The 20,256-nt window shown below is 33.6% G+C and overlaps 1 pseudogene; it reads left to right on the top strand.

Moving 5' to 3' along the window:
* The first annotated feature begins 2,280 nt into the window (after positions 1-2,280).
* Positions 2,281-20,256, top strand: part of LOC149572195 (transportin-1 pseudogene) — a 52,568-nt pseudogene continuing 34,592 nt past the window's right edge.

Here is a 20,256-nt window from a genome sequence, read left to right as displayed (position 1 = left end):
TAGTCCATGTGGTTTAAAGATTTATCTAAAAAATAGAGCAACCACTTGTGGTGGTATATATTTAGAAAATATAGAGTAGGTTTTGTTTGGACCATCTTAAAGAGTTACTATTATAATAAATAATGGAAAAATATAGAGTAAGTTTTGTTTTGACCAACTTAAAGAGTTCCTACTAAAATAAACAATGTAACTATCTCTGTGTAATGTTCCCATTTTCGCTAGCATCAAAGTTTGAGGAATTGGACTATTATTATGGGTCTTATCTTGTTCAAAATTTAGTATGTTCAAGTTTGGTCTACATTTGACTTAGATTGCACTTTTTTTGGGCTTAGCTTCATGTACTTACAATTTATGGCAAGTCGGGTGATGATTCAGAGTGACCCTTTCTATTTTTAGAAAGTGCATTTGGTCACATAAGGAAATAATAGGTGTGAATCTTATTTTAAATAGTATGTTAAAAGGATATATATTTTGGGATTTATTATTATTTTAGTGGCCAAATTATTATTAAGTCATTAAATGGCTTATTATAAATTTATAATTTAATTTTATAATTTAACTTGAGGGTTGAGTCATCATTGGAAGGGGCCATTTACTTAATTAATTTATGAAAGTCTATGCCAAAGTATTAATTAAGAGGTACATGGAGTAATTATATTTCAAAATTCAAATATGTAGCCAAAAAGAAAACTTTCCATTTAAGTGAAAAGCCAAGAAAATAAGTTATTAGTCATCGGTGTGTTGAAGAAGATTTTGGCTTTAATTGTTATAAAAACAAGCCTTTAGATTTGATTTATTCATCCTATTGAATTTTATATTTTGTGCTAAGAAGTATCCAAGGGTTTGAGTATTTTTGCCACTAAGAGAATGGTGAATTCTTTTGGTGGAGTTTGCACTACAAGTTGGTGATTGTTATGCCAATGAATCATGCCTCGCTTTGAATTCTACATTGCAGATTGATCAAGGTTTGGGAATGGAATTTGAACAAGAGATTGATTTAATATCAATGATATCTATTTGGCACATGAACAACTCACAGGTTTGATTGTTCTACTTTATTTGATGGTCAAATTTGTTGATTATATGTCTACCACAATTGGTAGCATTTGTGTTTTCTTGAGGTAGTGTTAGAAATTCAAACAATTGCATTTTGTATAGTGTTGCATCTAGGTGTGAGAAAAGGGTACTTGTCTTTGTTGTCAGCTTCATAATTCTTCTCCAACATCCATGCCAACTTTGGGATGAGAACAAGTTGCAACATGGAGCTAACATCAACATTTTCCCACTCTCGTGCTCTTTGAAAATTTGGAAAATTTGTTACTTTGGCATTGTAAATATTTGTGAAATCTCATACATTGAATAAATTTGGTGAGCTAGTTGCATTTTAATTTCATGCATTGTTATCTTTCAAAAGTTCTAGAAAAAACTACCAGAAAACATATATATCAAAGAAAAAAATTTGCAAAATTTTTAAAAGCAAAAAGCAATCTACCAGTATAGAGTCATCAAGGCTCATTACAATGGTATCAGAGCATTTTCCTACCATCATGTTGAGGTTTGGTAAGTAAAATTCATATCACTTGAAAGTGATATTTGCTCAACCAAAACTTTTGCTTTATTACCATGGGTAAAACAAAATCTATATAAGGTCTCTTGCCAGAGCTCGTGTAGGAATTTTAGTAATATAATAGTGCTTTTTAGTATTATAATAAAAATTTATGAGGGCTTCTACAATATCCAAAAATCCTAGATCTTTTTTTGCAAAGAAAAAGGAAGAAAACACTTGTTCAAATAAGAATAAAAGTTCTGATTTTTATGACAAGAACCTTAATGGTGAGCCTATGAATGAGATAGCAACCCTTCCATGTGTGAAAGATGGTTGCATAGAGTTTCCTAGTGTTGACACTTGTATTTCGTATATTAGAAACAAGATATGTGACACAAATGCGAGACACAATAATTTCAATTTCTCAAATCAAATATGTGAAAATAAATCAGAAAAATTTGGGGTTGGTAATAGGTCTCAAGACAAGGGTTTGGATGGACATGCAACTGCCCTGAAAAAAGTGAGTGAAGATATTATCATATCAAAAACTTCTACATTACTAGTTGAGCCATTTGTTGAGGTGTTTAGTAGCATTTATGTGCTAATTGATGTGTGCATTGATGATATCACACAATGTTGTTGATTTTGAGGTGAGTCATATGGAGTCAACATCATGCTATAATATAGATCAATATAATGATGAGGTTCACTTTATGGACAATCCTTTGTACAAGATGTATGCAAAATTTCCTTATGACAATTTTCTTTTTGAGGTTGATATTGATTGGTCACCTAAGTGGAGTTGGGCACAATTTACATCATTTGTAGACACAATTCAGTTTTTTACAGAAGCAATTGGTGATGTTCCTATATCTACTGATTATAAAGAGGATGCGGCTACATCCATTGTAGTTACAGGTGTTGTTGATACAATTGGGATGAGTGCATCTTTTGAGAGTAGTAGAGAACCACATGTTCCACCAAGTTCTCCTATAGCTATGTCTTCTTCAAGGGTTGTTGGTGATGGGTTAGATAATAAAGGTTATATTTAGTACTATTATAGTCAATGATTAGTTGAGGTGGGAGCCTTTTATTAGGAATGTATAGGGGGGAGTACTCATCACTACTTCTCTGATCCACACATAAAGATTTTAATGAGACATCAGTGTGGACTAGTTTCAAGGTTGTACCATTCTTTCTAGGATGAGTATTTTCCATCTGTAGTAGATGGGATTAGTGGATGCAAGATGGATTTTTTGTAGAGAGAACACATCCTTGGGATCCCAATAGAGGATGGAGATAGTGGTCATGTTACCCACACCTCTAGATGCTTTTATCGCCATAATAGGGATGGTTGTGAGTTTAGTGTGCTTTAGGTCACTAGTGTTGATATGGTTAGAATTGAAGTTTAGTTGGGTCTTGTTGATTGGCTTCACCACTTAGGGCTTGGTGTAGTTAAGTTCAAATTTGGGCAATAGATGTTGGAGGATGTTATTCTTGGCAGGCTTTTGTTTAGTATTTGACATCCTTCTAGTGTATTGAAATTTTGGATAGGGTTTGTAGAGGAGTTTTGGGATGTGTACATGATGTCAAGTACATATGATTTTACTTTTTACTATCAAGTGTATCATCTTTTTCATGTACACAACTTGGTTTCCCATGTGTTAGATAGTGTGTATGGCATCTCACTTTGCCCTATTTGGCAAAGAAATCTTTGTCAACTTATTGAGTTGCTTCCCTTTGAGATGTTTAGTCCTGCAACATCTACAGTCAAATTTGATTCACTTTGGTAGGTTTAGATAGTTGTATTAGTGACAATGTTATAGGAGTTGGTAGGTGATTACAAGGACATTACTCAATCTTAGCTATGAGATTCATGTGTGCTGGGTGGATATTTTACGACCAATAGTTTGTAAAAATCTAGTCACAAAATAGGTAGACCATCCACAACATAAGAGACAAAGTCTCTCCTACCTTAAAGGGAAGGCTCCCCCTTCTCATCATTTTTTGCAACAACTCAAGATAATCAAGAAGTTGAGAGATTTTGTAAGGGGTGTTGCCAATATTCTTTCATCTTATCTTTCAGGAAAGAACCCCCTTACCCATGGAATGAGTAATGAGTAAGTTTAAATCTCTAACTACACTTCAATCTAATAGCTAGAAATGGTGATACCAATAAACCAACACTGACTCAAAGGCTGATTGAAAGTGTATTGGTTTGGCTCTGAGTCATGTTTTAATATATTTTATAAGGAAAACCACTACCATAAGTAGGGAAATTCTAACCATTTTTGTGAATTTGAGATGATAACACAAGCTACACTTAAAGCTTCTAGTTTATATATTATCATAATCCCTCCCAGTCAAAGCTTTGGCTTCGATTTTTTTTAAACTCACTATGCTCTATTATTAAACATACAAGAACAACATGAATGAAAGATAATAGACACAAACTACAATCAAAGCTTCTAATTTGCAAAGCTACAATTTCTTTCAATCAAAGTTTACACTCCAATTATTTCTTTGTATTCACTTTTCTTCAAAATAGTACTACACAATCAAAGTTATGCTTACACAATTTTATCAGAGCTTTCTTGCATACAATAAAAGATGACTTTTATAGTGAAGGGTGCACTCCTTATATAGGAAAAAAGACTGAGAGAAACAAAGCAAAAAAAAAATGGGAGCAACTCAACCACCTTGACTGTATCAAACTAGGAAAGAAGTTTTATTGGTTTACATGTATTGAAGGTTTGTGTAATCAGATTACATGCAATTGGATCACACATAATCTATCTTCTACGACTACAAAACTAAAAAAAAACTTGTAGAAAATGTTGAAATTCTTGATTCTAAATGAATCACTCTTGTAGATTATAGACAAAGTGTTGTCTACTGTAGAGCTTGATTAGTCCCCAAGTGGGAGATTGTTAATTTGTGGTGATTAATTAGGGAAGTATTGTACATTCTTTAGGGCCCATTTTATCGGGACCTATTTTATCGACAATTTTGGGCCGACATATTATAATTCACTAAAACCACAAAGCAACAAAAATACTTGTATAAAAGGGCTTAGGGTTAGGAATTTTTCTATAAGGTGTAATGCAAAAAATATTTATTGCAACAGTATTGAGCTATAAGAGATTACAGATTGTAATCAAGTTGTAATCACTAGATCGTAATAATATTGGACTTGTTTTTTGGTGGATGTAGCCTAGGGTTTGGGTGAACCACATTAAATCTTGGTGTCCTATGTTCTCTTTTGTGCAATTCAATATTTTTTGATATTATTTATATTTGCATGTAATTGTTATTTTTGTATGTGGTTAATCCTAACAAGTGGTATCAAAGTGAGGTTGTTTTCTAGTTATCCTTTGTCAAAAAATCCCACTGTTGAGTGGGAGCGATGGAAGATGAAGGTAAGTTGAGGGTTGACAAATTTAATGGGTAGAACTTTTAGTTATGGAAAATGAAAATGGAGGACTATATTTATTAGAAGGATTAATGGAAGTCATTGGAAGGAAAAACTTAGAACCAAGAAACTATAACAAATGAGGATTGTGATATTTTAGACAGAAAGGCAACTAGAAGCATTCGATTATGTTTGGCACCATTGGTGACATTTAACATTACAAAAATGAAGATGACAAAAGAGTTAATGGAAACCCTAGTGAAATTATATGAAAAATCCTACACTTCAATAAGGCATTTCTCATGAAGAGCTTATTTAATATGAATATGGTAGAAGGTGGATTTTTTGTAGATCATTTAAATGAGTTTGATATTGTTACTAGTTAGCTATCTTCTACAAGTATTAATTTTGATGAAGAAATTAGGGCTCTCTTGATTTTGTATTTTTTGCTTGAAAGTTGGAATGGCTTGGTAGTGGCTGTGAGTAATTCTACTTCTAGATCTAATACCCTAACATATGATGATGTGATTAGTGTTATTTTGAGTGAGGAAACTCGTAGGAAAACCTTAGGTGGATCTACATTAGTAAGTGCTTTGAATGCACAAAGCAAAGGTAGAATGACTGAGATAGGAAATAATTCTAAAAATTGTGGGAAACCAAGAGGAAAGTTAAAGGGGAAGAGATCTCAATCTAGGGGACTAAGACAATGTTGGTACTTTTGGAAACCAGAGCATAAGAAGAAAGATTGTTGGACTTGAAAGAAAAATGAAGGAGATAAACTAGAAGGGGACAAGTAGGCAAATGTGGTAAGTAACAAATCCAAAGAGGATGCTTTGCTTCTGTCTTTAGAAAGTGTTGATGATTCATGGTTTTTAGATTCTGGTGCTTCATTTCATGCTACACCTCATAGAGGTTATTTTACTGATTATGTCCAAGGGGATTTTGGGTTTGTTTGTTTTGGGAATAATGAACGTTGTCAAATTGTTCGAAAGAGAAAAGTTAAGATTAAGTTGCAAAATTGGAATCATTGGCTACTACATGAGGTAAGACATGTTCCAAGGTTAAGTAAATATTTGATTTCAGCATAGCAACTCAGTGATGAGGGTTGTGTAGTTACTTTTAATGATAAAAATTGGAAGGTTTCAAAAGGCTCCCTTGTACTAAAAAAAGGTGTGAAAGTAGGCAACTTATATCTTTGTAAATTCCATATTGTTCCTTCTACTTTGATTATTTCAGAGAAAAATAAATGTTTACGGGTAGTTGTTGTAGTTGAGCAAGGAGAACAAATAGTTGTTGTAGATTCTGATACAACACTGTGGCACGACAAACTTGGGCACATGAGTGAGAAATGTATGAAAATATTTCATTCAAAGAATGTTTTAGCGGGTCTAAAATGTGTTAATATGGATTTTTGTGAAAGTTGTGCATATGGAAAACAAAAGAGAGTGAGTTCTGTGAAGAGTGGGAAGGAAAAGAAAAGTGAGAGATTAGAGCTTGTACATATAGATGTATGCAAATTGGCTTAGGTATCTTCCCTTGGTGTCTCTCATTATTATGTTACATTTATTGATGATGCAACTAGAAAAGTATGGGTTTACTTCCTTAGATAGAAATATGATATATTTCAAACTTTCAAGAAATGGAAATGCTTGGTTGAAAATGAGATTGGTAAGAAATTAAAATGTCTCAGATCTGATAATGGTGGTGAGTATTGTAGTCATGAATTTGAAGATTATTGCTCCACTAATGGTATTCATAGACATAAAATTGTTCCAAGGACTCCACATGAAATTGGAGTGGTTGAATGCATGAATAGGACAATAATGGAGCATGCAAGGAGAACGAGGTTACATGTTGGGTTACCCATAAACATGTGGGTGGAGGCTATCAATATTGCTATATATTTGATTAAAAGAGGTCCTCTACTTCTTTGGGCTATGGTATTCTATAGGAAGCATGGAATGGTTAGAAGGTGAGTTACTCTTTTCCCAAGACCTTTGATTGTGATGCATTTGCCCATATAGATTCTGAAAATAGAACCGAGTTGGAAGCTAATTCAAAGAAATGTGTATTTCTTGGATATGACATTAATGAATTTGGTTATAGGCTTTGGGATTTTTAAAATTGTAAAATTGTAAGAAGTAGGGATGTCATATTCAATGAGAAGGTGTTGTACAAAGATTTGTTGCAACAACATGAGAAGAAAGAAGATGATTATGTAGTGTTGGATGATACTTTTAAAGATGGTGTTCCAACAATTCCTCATGATATGCAACAACCACAACAACAAATACCACACCCACCATTGAATGTTAGACAACCAACAAGGCTAAGTAGACCTCTAGAAAGATTTTCTCCTTCCTTGTACTCTATTTTACTAACAGATGTTGGTGAACTTGAATGTCATGATGAAGTTGTATAGGTGGATACTAAGATTCAGTGGGAGTTTTCTATGGAAGACAAAATAGACTCCTTGTTGAAAAATAAGACTTGGGATTTATGCAAGTTGCTTGCAAGTAAACAGGCTTTACAAAATAAGTGGGTTTACAGGTTAAAAGAAGAGGATGGAGGTAAAAAAAGATTTAAAGTCAGGTTAGTTGTAAACAAATTTGCACAGAAAAAGGGCATTGATTTTGATGAGATATTCTCTCCTCTTGTTAAAATTACTTATATCCGTATTGTTTTAAGTATTGTGGCTACTGAAGATTTACACTTGGAGGAGCTTTATGTTGGACAACCTTCCTTCATGTTGATTTGGATGAAGAGACATATATGGCTCAGCCACAGGGATTTGAGGTCAAAGGTAAGGAGAACTTAGTGTGTAGATTGAAGAAAAGTTTATATGGCTTGAAGCAAGCACCTCATTAATGGTATCTGAAATTTGATAGTTTTATGCATGAGCATGGATATAGTAGGTGTCATTTAGATCATTGTGTTTACTTTAAGAGGTTGGATGATGATAGCTACAATATTTTATATTTATATGTTGATGATATGCTTGTAGCTAAGTCTAACATGGATCACATTAAAGGGTTGAAATGCTAGTTAGCACATGTGTTTACTATGAAGGAATTGGGGGGAGCAAAAAAAATCCTTGATATTAAGATTTGTAGAGATCAAAAGAATAGGAAATTGATATTACCTCAAGCTAATTATATTATGAATGTGTTGCAACATTTTTCTATGGAGAATATTAAAGTCATCAGCACACCTTAACTTGGCTATTTGAAGTTGACTAAGGAGATGTGTCCAAAGACACAAGAAGAGGAGGATAAGATGTCTAAGGTACCTTATGCTTTAGCTATAGGAAGCTTGATGTATGCTATGGTATGTACAAGGCTAGATATTTCACATGATGTGGGAGTCATTAGCAAGTATATGAGTTGTCTAGAGCTTGAGTACTAGAATGCAGTTAAATGGATTCTCAAATATTTGAGAGGAATATCCAATAGGTGTCTGCATTTTGGGGGCTCTACTTTTGATTTACAAGGATATGTTGACTCGGATTTGGCAAGGGATATTGATACTAGGTAGAGTACTACAGGTTATGTATTTACTATTGGTGGGGCAATGGTGAGTTGGGTTTCTAGGTTGCAAAAGGTGAACGCTTTATCTACTACAGAAGCAATCAAGGAGATGATATGGATTTAGTTCTTCTTAGAAGAATTGGGACACCCTTAGAAGGATAATTATTTGTTTACAAATAGTTAGAGTGTCATTCATCTTGCGAAGAATTTAGCCCTACATTCAAAGGCAAAACACATTTAGTTGCGGTATCATTTCATTTAGTCAATTTTGGACGATGGACAGTTAAAGCTAGACAAGATACATACAGATGACAATCCAGCAGATATGTTTACAAAGGTAGTGACAAAGGAGAAACTAAATTCTTCTTCAGCTTTGGTTAGTCTTCTAGACTAAACAAAATCAGTAAAAAACTAAGTCTAGGTTGGTTTGATCCAATGGGAGCCGCATGTGGTAGTAGTATTTCTACAGGATCAGTCTCCAAGTGGGAGATTGTTGTCTAGTGTGGAGCCTGATCAATCTCATAGTGGGAGATTGTTATCTTGTAGTGATTGATTTTATCAAGGCCTATTTTATCACTAATATTTTATCGATAATTTTGGGCCGACATATTGTAATTAACTATAACCATAAAGCAACAAAAATACTTGTATAAAAGGAATTAGGGTTAGGGATTTTTCAATAAGGTGTGATGTAAAAATTGCTTCTTGTGGCGGTATTAAGTTGTAAGGGATTATAGATTGTAATTAGGTTGTAATCACTGGATCGTAATAATATTGGACTTGATTTTTGGTGGACATAGCTTAGGGTTTGGGTGAACCACATTAAATCTTAATGTTCTATGTTCTCTTCTGTGTGATTCAATAGTTTCTAATATTGTTTATATTTGCATGTAATTGTTATTTTTGTCTATGGCTAATCCTAATACAAAGGCCTTGTACTTGGTGATGCAATCACATAATTGGGAGTTCCTATATTCCACATCACTACATTCTCTTTGATGAATTGCCAGTTGTCATTAGAAAACTTGATGTAACCAAGATTTTCTTCATTCTAGAGTTGTGAGTTATTTTTCATCAAATTCACACATTCTAGAGTTTCTAACACTTTGAAAACCTTCTAATGATGTATGGATGTAAACCTGGAACAAATTTTTGATAAGCATCTTTAACTAGTTTTTAGTTTTTTTAGTTTTTTTTTAAGATCAAAATTCTTGGTGCATTCCCACACAAACTCAGGTTCCAAGGCATTGACTGGGAAAGTGGAGGCCGTGTAAATATTGATTCTTTCTATTTGAAGCATGTCTTCTCAATAGAACGCCTCTATTACTTGAAGAATTTCTGACATATCTTGACTTGAAGAGTTTGCAACAACATGAGAATTCCAAAGTGTGGATACATCATCTGACAAGAATGGATCTATTCAAAGTGTGGTTCTTGAGTTGCAATGGAAAATCTAGGAAAGTGTTTGAAGTATTAATTAGATGCCTATGGAACACATATGATGACTGGAAATGAATCAGGAAGCATGTATTTGGACAAAAGGGTCCAAAATTGGCCTTAGAATGATGGATTGCATGCGGACAAAGATGGTCTTTTGTGTGTATGACCAAGAATGCAAGTTGAATGCATATGGATATGTGCATAATGACAACTTTAGTATTTGAAAGTGTGACCTTTTACAAAAATTAGGTTCTCTAGAGGTAATTACATTTGGTGAAATGAATCATCTTTACTTTAGATAAATATGTAATCGAGTTTGGAGGATGTAATTGTATGTGTTGGAGAATGGAGTTTGGAAAATGTACAAAGTGTCCAATGGCATGGAAGATGAAAGCATGTATATGCACATGCATACTTGGGTGAGAATTCTCAACTTTCTCCCAAAAAAGAAATCAAAACAAGAAACAAACAAGAAAGAAAAACTAAGAGCAAAACAAAAACATACCTCTTGCGATTGACTCAAATAAGAAAAACTTTAAAATATCCCTTTACATGCAATATTTTCATTTTTGGAGTTTGGAATTTTTTTTGTATTCACAATAAGAGGATTTCAAACTTATTTAAAGACAATTTGTAAAAGACGAGGGTTCCATTTGAACAAATGGACAAAAATGAGCCAAATAATGCAACATTGTAGCAAAACAAGTAAGAAATACAAACAAAGTTGAATCCTTCTACTTAGTTGGAGCTCAATGAGCCAAAAATAGAGGAAATAGAAGTTTGGATAAACAAGTCTTCTCTAAAATTGTGTTCTCCAAGTGCAAACATATGCAACAACCAAGAGCCTTTGAAAAATTCAAAGTTTCAATGCAAATTGTGCTCTCCAAGGGAAAACACATGTGCATGAAATGCCATATTGTTGTTGCAACCTTCTTCCTTCCAAATTTTTTGGTGTGCATAAGACTAAAAATTCCCAATACCATGGGTATATTTGCTTTAAAATGCCAAAAGATGGTCTCCAAGATCATTTTCATGCAATTTTTTTTGGAAAATGCTTGTATTTGGGTATTTTTGGTGAAAACATGGACTAGAAATACATTTCCATGAGACATTTTTGGCATCAAGGAGGAAACCCATGGTCTAAAAAATAATTTGCATGCATCCTGTAGATGCATTTTCATATTTTTAAATGCTTGTATTTATGATTCCTAGTGCAAATCACACTCTCTCAACCCTTTAACATGTGGCATTCTTGCTTGTATACATGCTCTTAATGATAAATTAGAATCTTGAGATGAAAAGACATGTTTTATTTTACCTTCCAAGTATAACATTTTTTACCTAAGGAAAAAATCACACCCTAGAAAGCCAAAGCCATGAGTTTAATGCAAATGCAAAGTAAGTTGGTAGTGGAAATTGCACTCTAGAATGACTTTTACATGTGACGTTATGGTTGGAAAAGACTTTTCTCATGCAAATCAAACTCTAGGAATACAAATGCATGTTTTTAAATGTACCTTTTCATTTTACTAAGTCGAACATATCTCTCCAAGACCAGAATCACACTCTACATATGCAATGACATGTTTTAGTTTACCTTTCAAGTGCAGATTTCATTCTCCAGGTGTCATTGCATGTTTTAAAATATGTTTTTTCCTTTCATGCATTTGGGTTGGACAAGTCAAAATCACACTTTAGAGATGTATTTGCATATGCATGCAAGAGGAAAATTGTATTCTCTAGATGCATTTGCATGCAACACATTTTTAAAAAAAAACATGTTATTGGATTGCACAACTTACATTTTCTATGTAGCACATGTCTACTTTATTATTGAGCACATATCAGTTAAAAAGGGTCAAATAGAATATTTACGCTATATAGTTTATATATTATGTGTAAATATATATTTATAAGGAATATTTTACTTAGATATTTTAAATAAAACATTAAAGTAAATCTCGACATTAAATTAGACTATATAGTGCACTATAGTCACTTAAGTGAAAATAAAACAAGCAACTCAACATCAAAATATAAAATAAAGTGCACTATAATGAGTTAAGTGATAAGTTTAAGTCATAAAGTAATGTAAAAACATAACATAAAGTGAATTTAGGTTATATTTTTCAAAAATTGAAATTGAACATTAGAATATAACATCCATTTTTTTTAAATATGCAGTTAAGCTTGGAAAGTCCATTTTTTGGGCACTTAAATGGTCATATCTTTTGACTAAGTCATCTAATTAAGCCCTAAAATAAACTAAATTGAAAGGCAAATCGAAAGCAAGAGATTAAAGGAAACAAAAAGACTAAAATAAACTAAACAAGCACTCACAAATGTAAAAAGGGATAGTGAAGGCCTCAAAATCAAGCTTAGGCTAACAAAATCAACAAAGGAAAATGACTTGACAAAAGAATTAAGTAAAAGGATTTATTATATGAATTAAAAATAATTGATTGATCAATGTTGGCCAATTAAATAGTGAATTATCTCAAAGAGATGTTAAACTTAGTAGGAAAAGTTTTGTACTATTACTTCCATTTTGTGGTGACAACAATTGACTCTATCTAGGGAATGTCATTCGTTTGTTCTTGAAAACAAAGAGTAACTTATAATCTCGTTCTCTAAGTGCCTTAACCACTAGATTGGGTTATGAAGTCGGCTAAACAACAAAAGCAAAATTAAAAGCAAAAAACCAATGACAAAAAAACAAAAAGACTCTAACGTGACTAAAGCAAAGAAAATCTAGTTAAAATAAAATAAAAATGTGCCAGTGCACCTATTAAAAAAAAAAAAAAACCTACCTAATTAAAACTAGTTGATAATGCAATTTTTAGATGAAATCATATACTGGCTCAACAAAATAGCTACCATTTTTCAATAGCTTGTCATAGCTTGCATGTTCATATGCAACTTCATATTGATGGAAAATGAACAACTGGAGCAATGATGTCAATGTCTGATGTAACACTTCTTGGAAGAGATGGAAAAATTCACCTTTTTGGGATGAATCATGTGTATTGTTGCTCCAAGATATGTCCATGAATTGAAATTGCTCATGGCAAACTGAACATGATTTTTGACCTTCTAATAGTATTTTTAGATTCAATACATGTGAAATGTCTAGCTTTCCATTAGCTTCCAACCAATCAAGATGTCAGATTAGACATCCCCTTGATTGAATAAGTTATGTATTGTTCATGCCAATCACAACTAACTTTACTAGTTCTTCAATCACTAGCACCTCATGATGATAAAAAAAAAACCTTGCTCATGTGATTTTAGTGGTGACGTGACTGCACTGCATAGCTCAACATCTTGCTCACAAACACTTGACTTGGGAAAGTCTTTATTGTTCATGAGAAATTCATTTTCAAGCTTTGGGGTAGAACATTTATGCACAATGTGTTAATCTCAGATTGGTTTTGACAAAGTAGTGATAAAACACTTAGTCATTATTCAATAAAGACCATTGTATGTCAAGCATAATTATTCAGATAGTACATGCCAAGCAATATGATAGTTAGTGTCGAGCACTAGTAGGTGTCAAGCAGTCAATGCATGCCAAGTGATTTTGGTGCCAATAAAATAGAGTGTGTCAAACTATTCAAAAGTTGAGTTACAACATTACGAGCACAGTGAAGGTCAAGCATAAGATCCTTTGGATGTCAAGTGGACAATTTATGACATGGATGTTTGTAATGGCACAAACTTCTATGTAAACCATTTTTGGGCTGACATAATCATATTTTACAATTATGAAAGATAAGAATGGATTCATAGTACGAATCCCTATGAAATACATGCAACCAATCAAATTAAGGGAAGTATTAGGCAGCAACAAGGATCAACCACAACCATTGATTCTGACCTAATCCATCACCACCAATGTTTATTTAATAAGGCTAAACCCTAAAAATTTCATGTGTTTGCAAGGAGACACATGCTAAGAGGGAAGAGGACATTCATGGTGGCTGAGATGGCTATGATAGAGCTATGCATTGTAGAATCAGTTTGAGAAGAATAGAGTAAAGAAGTGAAAGGACATAGGAGACATATTTGATTAGGAGGATCAAGGTTTAAATGATAAGGAGAAGATTTTACATCAAGTAGCAAGGTGCTAACTAAAGGATCATAGTGTTGAATCATTCTAACAATAGATACATAGCAAATGTCTTAACCGAGTAGTCCTAATAGGATAGTGTAAATCTCTTAACTAAGTGCTTGCTTTATTCTAAGATTAAATCCTCTAACAAGGTGAGACCTAATAGTATTTGTATGAATGCTAAGAGAGAAGAGAACATTCATGGTGGCTGAGATCGCTATGATAGAGCTATGCATTGTAGAATTAGTTTGAGAAGAATAGAGTAAAGAAGTGAAAGGACATAGGAGACATATCTGATTAGGAGGATCAAGGTTTAAACGATAAGGAGAAGATCTAACATCAAGTAGCATGGTGCTAACTAAAGGATCATAGTGTTGAATCATTCTAACAAGAGATACATAGAAAATCTCTTAACTGAGTAGTCCTAATAGGATATTGTAAATCTCTTAACGGAGTGCTTGCTTTATTGTAAGATTAAATCCTCTAACAAGGTGAGACTTAACAATATTTGTAAGCGTTTAACACAATAGATCATAGATTATGATCAAACACATTGTAGCCATAATAAGCCACACTTTTCAACTGTAGTAGTGAAGATTTGTGGGTGTCATCTCCACCCCAATTTTACCTTCTCATTGGAGGGTTTCTGGGTAACCAAATTTATTGTGTTATGTATTATTTACTTTATCTTATGGATGTGATGCATGTTATGTTATTTTAGTTTACATGTTAAGTTATGAGATGGATGCTGGTGATATGTTTTAAGAGTTAAAAGTTGTAAGTGATGATTGAAACCACACCCCCCCCCCCCCCTTCCCCTTGCCCCACCACTCAACTTACTTTCCCATTGTTATATCCAATAATTGGTATTAGAGCTTTGTTCTCTAGAAATGAAAGGTTTATAGCTTTGGGGATAAGATCTTGAAGATGGAAGTCTATAAGTTAGGAAAGACTATTGAGAACTAGAAGATTGAAATACAACTTTCCTTACATCAACTCAAGGAGGCAAGAGATGAATCACAACATTCATTAAAGAGAAGAAAATAATTGGCTATTTAGAAAAATGACACTCAATACCAAGAAGAAGACACTACTAGACTGTTTAAGTATAGAAACTCAAATAAATTTGGTGCAACAGTTATAGATTTGATACAAAAGAATAATGCCCTAACTGAAGAAGTCAAAAATCTCAAAAGAGAACAATAAGTACAATCAGTATTGATATGTGAGGTGACTGAAAATAAAAATAAAGTTAAGGAAGACAAAGTCATGATTGAAGAAGACAAAAGAATATTGACTAATAGACTTGAAGGGAAGATATTAGATGTGCAAAATCTTCCAAACATGCAATTGGATACAATGAATCAATTGATGCTTGCAAACCATGAATTGAATGGAAAAGACATTAAGATCACAACCCTAAAGTCATAGAATGATCTACTGCAAAATGAAGTGAGAGTAGAATAGGAATTCATTAAAAGATTCAATAAACCAAGTGAAACCACAAAATACTTTTAGAAATTGATGGAATCACTAATAATGATATTGTTGGATTGGGATACACTAATACCGAGGAAGGAGAATCATCTAAAAGTGGTGAGCAAAGGAGTAAAAAAGGTAAGAACTATAAAACCCAATTGTCATAATTGTGGAAAACTGGGTCATATAGTAAATGTTTATAGGAGCAAAATTGTCAACTAGAATCCCAAGAAGAAATACAAAGGATACTACTACAACTACAAAAAACAAGGACATTATGCAAATGAATGCAAGACCAAGACCATGAGCACTTTGAGGTTTTAAGGATACTACAATAATTTTCAGAAGTATGGATGTTAGAAATGCTTTAGAATAACTAAAAGGGGGGGTGAATCACTTATTCAAGGTCCAAATCTCCTATTCAAACTCTTTTTTTTTTTCACTAAGTGTAGTGAGCCCATTCAACCATTTATTCATCCAAGCTTTAACTTTTCTAATTAGCAAGTTACTGTAAATCAACATGCAAGCATAACACATGAGAAATCAACACATAACACAATGATTTACGTGGAAACCCAATTTGGGAAAAACCACCAGTAACATGTTACTCAATTCTCACTCTTCTAAAGTGATGCCCTGTGAAAGGCTTGCCTTATTAAAGGCTTACAACACACTATTAAATATGACCTTGCTAGAGGATTTAACCACCTTGTGAAGTGGGCCTTGTTAGAGGACTTTTGAACATTCACTTGGAATGCCACCCTATTAAAGGATTTAAAAATGGCTGTTAGGCCAACCTAAGTCCATAGGATTTTCCTTCCATCCTAACTAATACAATTGCTAAAGAGTAAAAATTAGAGATTTTGACCTAATTGCAGAATACAGCTTAACTTGCAAATCTCAAATCACTTCTTAGCTCATACAATTGCCCGACCTTCAATCACTGCAACTCTGACAACTTGCCCTCCTTTCAGGCTTAGTCTCCTTAAGTCTCCATGCTCATTATACTAGTGCAATCATCTCTTCATGACCACTTGTAGAAGTAGAGCCTCTGTGCTCTTCCTTCTCCTTGACACCCTTTTAACAACTTCGTAGTTTGGCTCTTCAACAGCAGCAACATCAGTAGCTTTTGCTTCTTGGTCTATGAATCCTTAAATAGAAGTCTTGGAGTTCCTTTTCTTGCTCAATTCATCCATTCTTTAATTTCAATTCATATGGATTAGGTAGGATTCATTGTATCTAACCACTATGTTGTTTACTCTGGAAACTTCTTGAATAATCCTTTTGAATTCACCCAAAATGATTTACATAGAATTCTGTGCTACTAGCTCATCATCCTTATCTTTCATCAGTTTTAAAAAATTCAAGGCAACAACTTTGTTGGCTCAGATTTGGTGAATCTTCGTTATTAAAAATAATGCAGAAGCTCAGAACTATTGAAATATTGGTGCTCGGCACATACTATGTTACTCGGCATCAACTGTGTTTTTCCTGATGCTCAACACTTGAAGATCACTCCACACACATTAGAATTTCATGTTACTCGACTCCAATTGAGAATTTGCTCAGCTTTAACTAGCTTTCTCGGCACCTACTAATGAACTTAGTTTAAGCTTTGCAGTCAACCTTGTTACAACTTATTCCTCCAATATTTCTAAGTGTGACCAACCTCTGTATCTTTGAGTATGTTATCAGTACATCATTTAACCATTGTCCTTTCACTTCATTACAATGTCATAATGCAACCTTTCCCTTAGGTACTCTTCTTACATCTTGTTGATCAAATCCTCTTCATCAATCAACTAAGTGATAGTACTTGGATCTTATAAGCAAATGTCATTCCTACAAATAGCAGGTTTGACATCAATGACAAAATAATGATTGAAATTTTTTTGCTAACAATAAAGTTTCTCTTTGATCTTCAATAATGAGCTTTTCAATCAAATTTTCAACAATCTCCCTCTTTGGCATTGATGGCAAACCAAACTGATTAACCCTCAAACTACACTATTCAACCACAATCTAACAAGGTTAGAACAGTAAGTCAAATGCCAAAAATAAATTTAGTTCTCATAGCTTCCTCTACTATTCTAATTGCTTCATTTCTGCTTCTCCCTCTTAGCTATTGTATCCTTTCTTTTCTTCTCTGCCTCTGTATTCATTGCTTATCTTCTGCTAAACTCTATTCTAATCAGCTTTTGATTATTTTTGTCTACTTCTCCCTCAATCTTCATTTGATTAGTTTCTGTATTTTCTTGGTACTCTTCTCCCTTATACTTTTGATCACATGCTCTTGCTGATCAATTTCTCTCAACTTCTCCCTCTTTGACAAAAATGTCAAAGACATATTAGCATCGTACCATGTAAGTGTAGCATTTGTAGGCTCTTTTAATTTCTCCCTCTGTCACCTTGCTTGTGACTGATTTGGAACTTCTACGTCTTGATTACTTCAGGCACGAGTCCTAAAGTAAACATCTTCTGCATCAATGTGTAAAATCTTCAACAATTAGCTCATTTGATGCAGGGCAATTTTGCTTTTGCTTCAAGTAGCCTTGGCTAGGGGTATCACCCCTAACTTTCCTCTAAGATACTCAAAAGCATCTTTAGGTAGTGCTTTTGTGAAGATGTTAGCAATCTATTCCTTTGAGCTAACATATTCCATCTTCACTTGTTTGTCGTCCACCAATTCTCTTACATAGTGATACTTGATTGCAATCTGCTTGGTTTTAGCATGCATTACAAGGTTCTTTGATATGTTCATAGAACTTGTATTATCACAATAAAGTATCACAGGCTCAATTACCTCTTCCTTCATACCTTGTAGCAAATGTTTGATCCATACAATATTGGTGCAATTTATAGCAGCTGCAACATATTCAACTTCAGCAGTGGACTGTGAGGTACAACTTTACTTTTTGCTGGTCGATGTAATCAATCTTTTTCCCAAGAAAAGTGCTTCTCCACTGGTGCTCTTTTTTTCATCAATGTTACCTCCCCAATCTGCATCAATGTAGGATTTTAGCTCAAACTTTTCACTTCTCTTGTAGTACAGACCAAAGTCATCAGTCCCTTTTAGATACCTCAGTATTCTCTTTACTACCATTAAGTGATTTTCTCTTGGATTTGCAAAAAATATTGCCACTATTCCAATAGCTAATGCAATGTCTAGTCTACTATGTACAACGTATTGCATCTTTCCAATCATTAATCTATACAATGACTGATTTACTTCAGCAGACTCATCATTCTTGGATAACTTATGTCATGTTGCCATTGGTGTGCTAACTAGTTTTGAATCTTCTAATCCAAATGTCTCGAGTATATCTTTGATGTATTTGGATTGGGTCACAAATATGCCATGCGTCAATTGATGTACTTGTAATCCAACAAAGAATTGGTTTCTCCAAACATTGACATCTCAAACTCATGTTTCATTTGATTAGCAAAATCTTTTCATAGAACATAATTTCCTCCAAATATTATATCATCAACAAAGATTTTTGATATCAAAATGTCTTTACCTTTTTCAGCTTTGATGTACAAGTTGTTATTGTCATATGTTCTCTCAAATCCTATTTTCACAAGATATTTGTGCAGTTTCTCATACCATGCTCTAGGTGCTTGCTTCAAGCCATAAAGTGCCTTGTGCAGTTTTTAGACCATATCCTTATTCTTGTCATTGAAAAATCCCTTAGGTTATTCTACATAGACTTCCTCTTCCAGTATACCATTCAGAAAAGTAGACTTAACATCCATTTGGTAAACTTTGAAACCTTTGTATGCAGCATATGCAAGCAGTGTTCTTACTCCTTCCATTCTTGCAATAGGGGCAAATGTTTCCCCATAATCCAGTCCTTCTTCTTGTGCATAGCCTTTGCAAACTAGTCTAGCTTTGTTTCTTGTTATCTCACCATTCTCATCAAGTTTGTTTCTAAACACCCATTTGGTACCAATTACATTCTTATCAGCTAGTCTAGGAACTAGGGTCCAAGTTTTTTTTATTTTCAATCTAATCTATCTCCTCTTTCATAGCTTTATACTAGTCATCATCTTGTAGTGCATCTTTCACTATTTTGGGTTCAACCTTGCTCAACATACATGATTCATTCCTAAGCCTATTCCTTGTCATTGGTCTGGCATCCTTGTCACCAATGATTTGATTAGCAGGGTGATGTCTTCTTACATATTTGGCTAACCTTGGTTTTGTCCTTCTTTCCATGTTTGATCCTTCAACTTTAGATTCATTTTTTTCTTCTTCATCTAGCACTTCATCATTTCTCTCATGTGTGCTATTTTCATAATCATAATGTGCATTTTCTACATTTTGCAGCTCGGCTTCTGAATGTAGCTCGACATTCACTGACTATGATTCAGCTAATACTAATTTTTTTTGTTGATTCCCAACTTGATTGGCATCATTGTCTTCAATAGTCATTCCTTTGTAGAAGTATCAACTTGAACTTCTGCATGCTCATCAAAATTTACATCTGCACTCTCCATAATCTAGTTAGTGTTAGTGTTGAAACTGTTATATGCTTTGCTTCTAATGGAGTATCCAAGGAATATGCCTTCATCACTCTTTGCATCAAACTTTCCATTTCTAGTATCTTTAAGAATATAGCATTTACAACCAAAGACTTTGAAATGTTTTACATTTGATGAGTGACCATACCATAGTTCAAAAGGTGTTGCATTTGTACCTTTCTTGACTTGGACTCTATTCAGTGTGTAGAGTGCAATG

The sequence above is a fragment of the Cupressus sempervirens genome, chromosome 2, assembly GCF_028749045.1.
Source record: "Cupressus sempervirens isolate cs-2001-9-10 chromosome 2, ASM2874904v1, whole genome shotgun sequence".
NCBI lineage: Eukaryota > Viridiplantae > Streptophyta > Pinopsida > Cupressales > Cupressaceae > Cupressus > Cupressus sempervirens.
The sequence above is the reverse complement of the archived record's forward strand: the minus strand, read 5'-3'. Positions and strand labels throughout refer to the sequence as shown.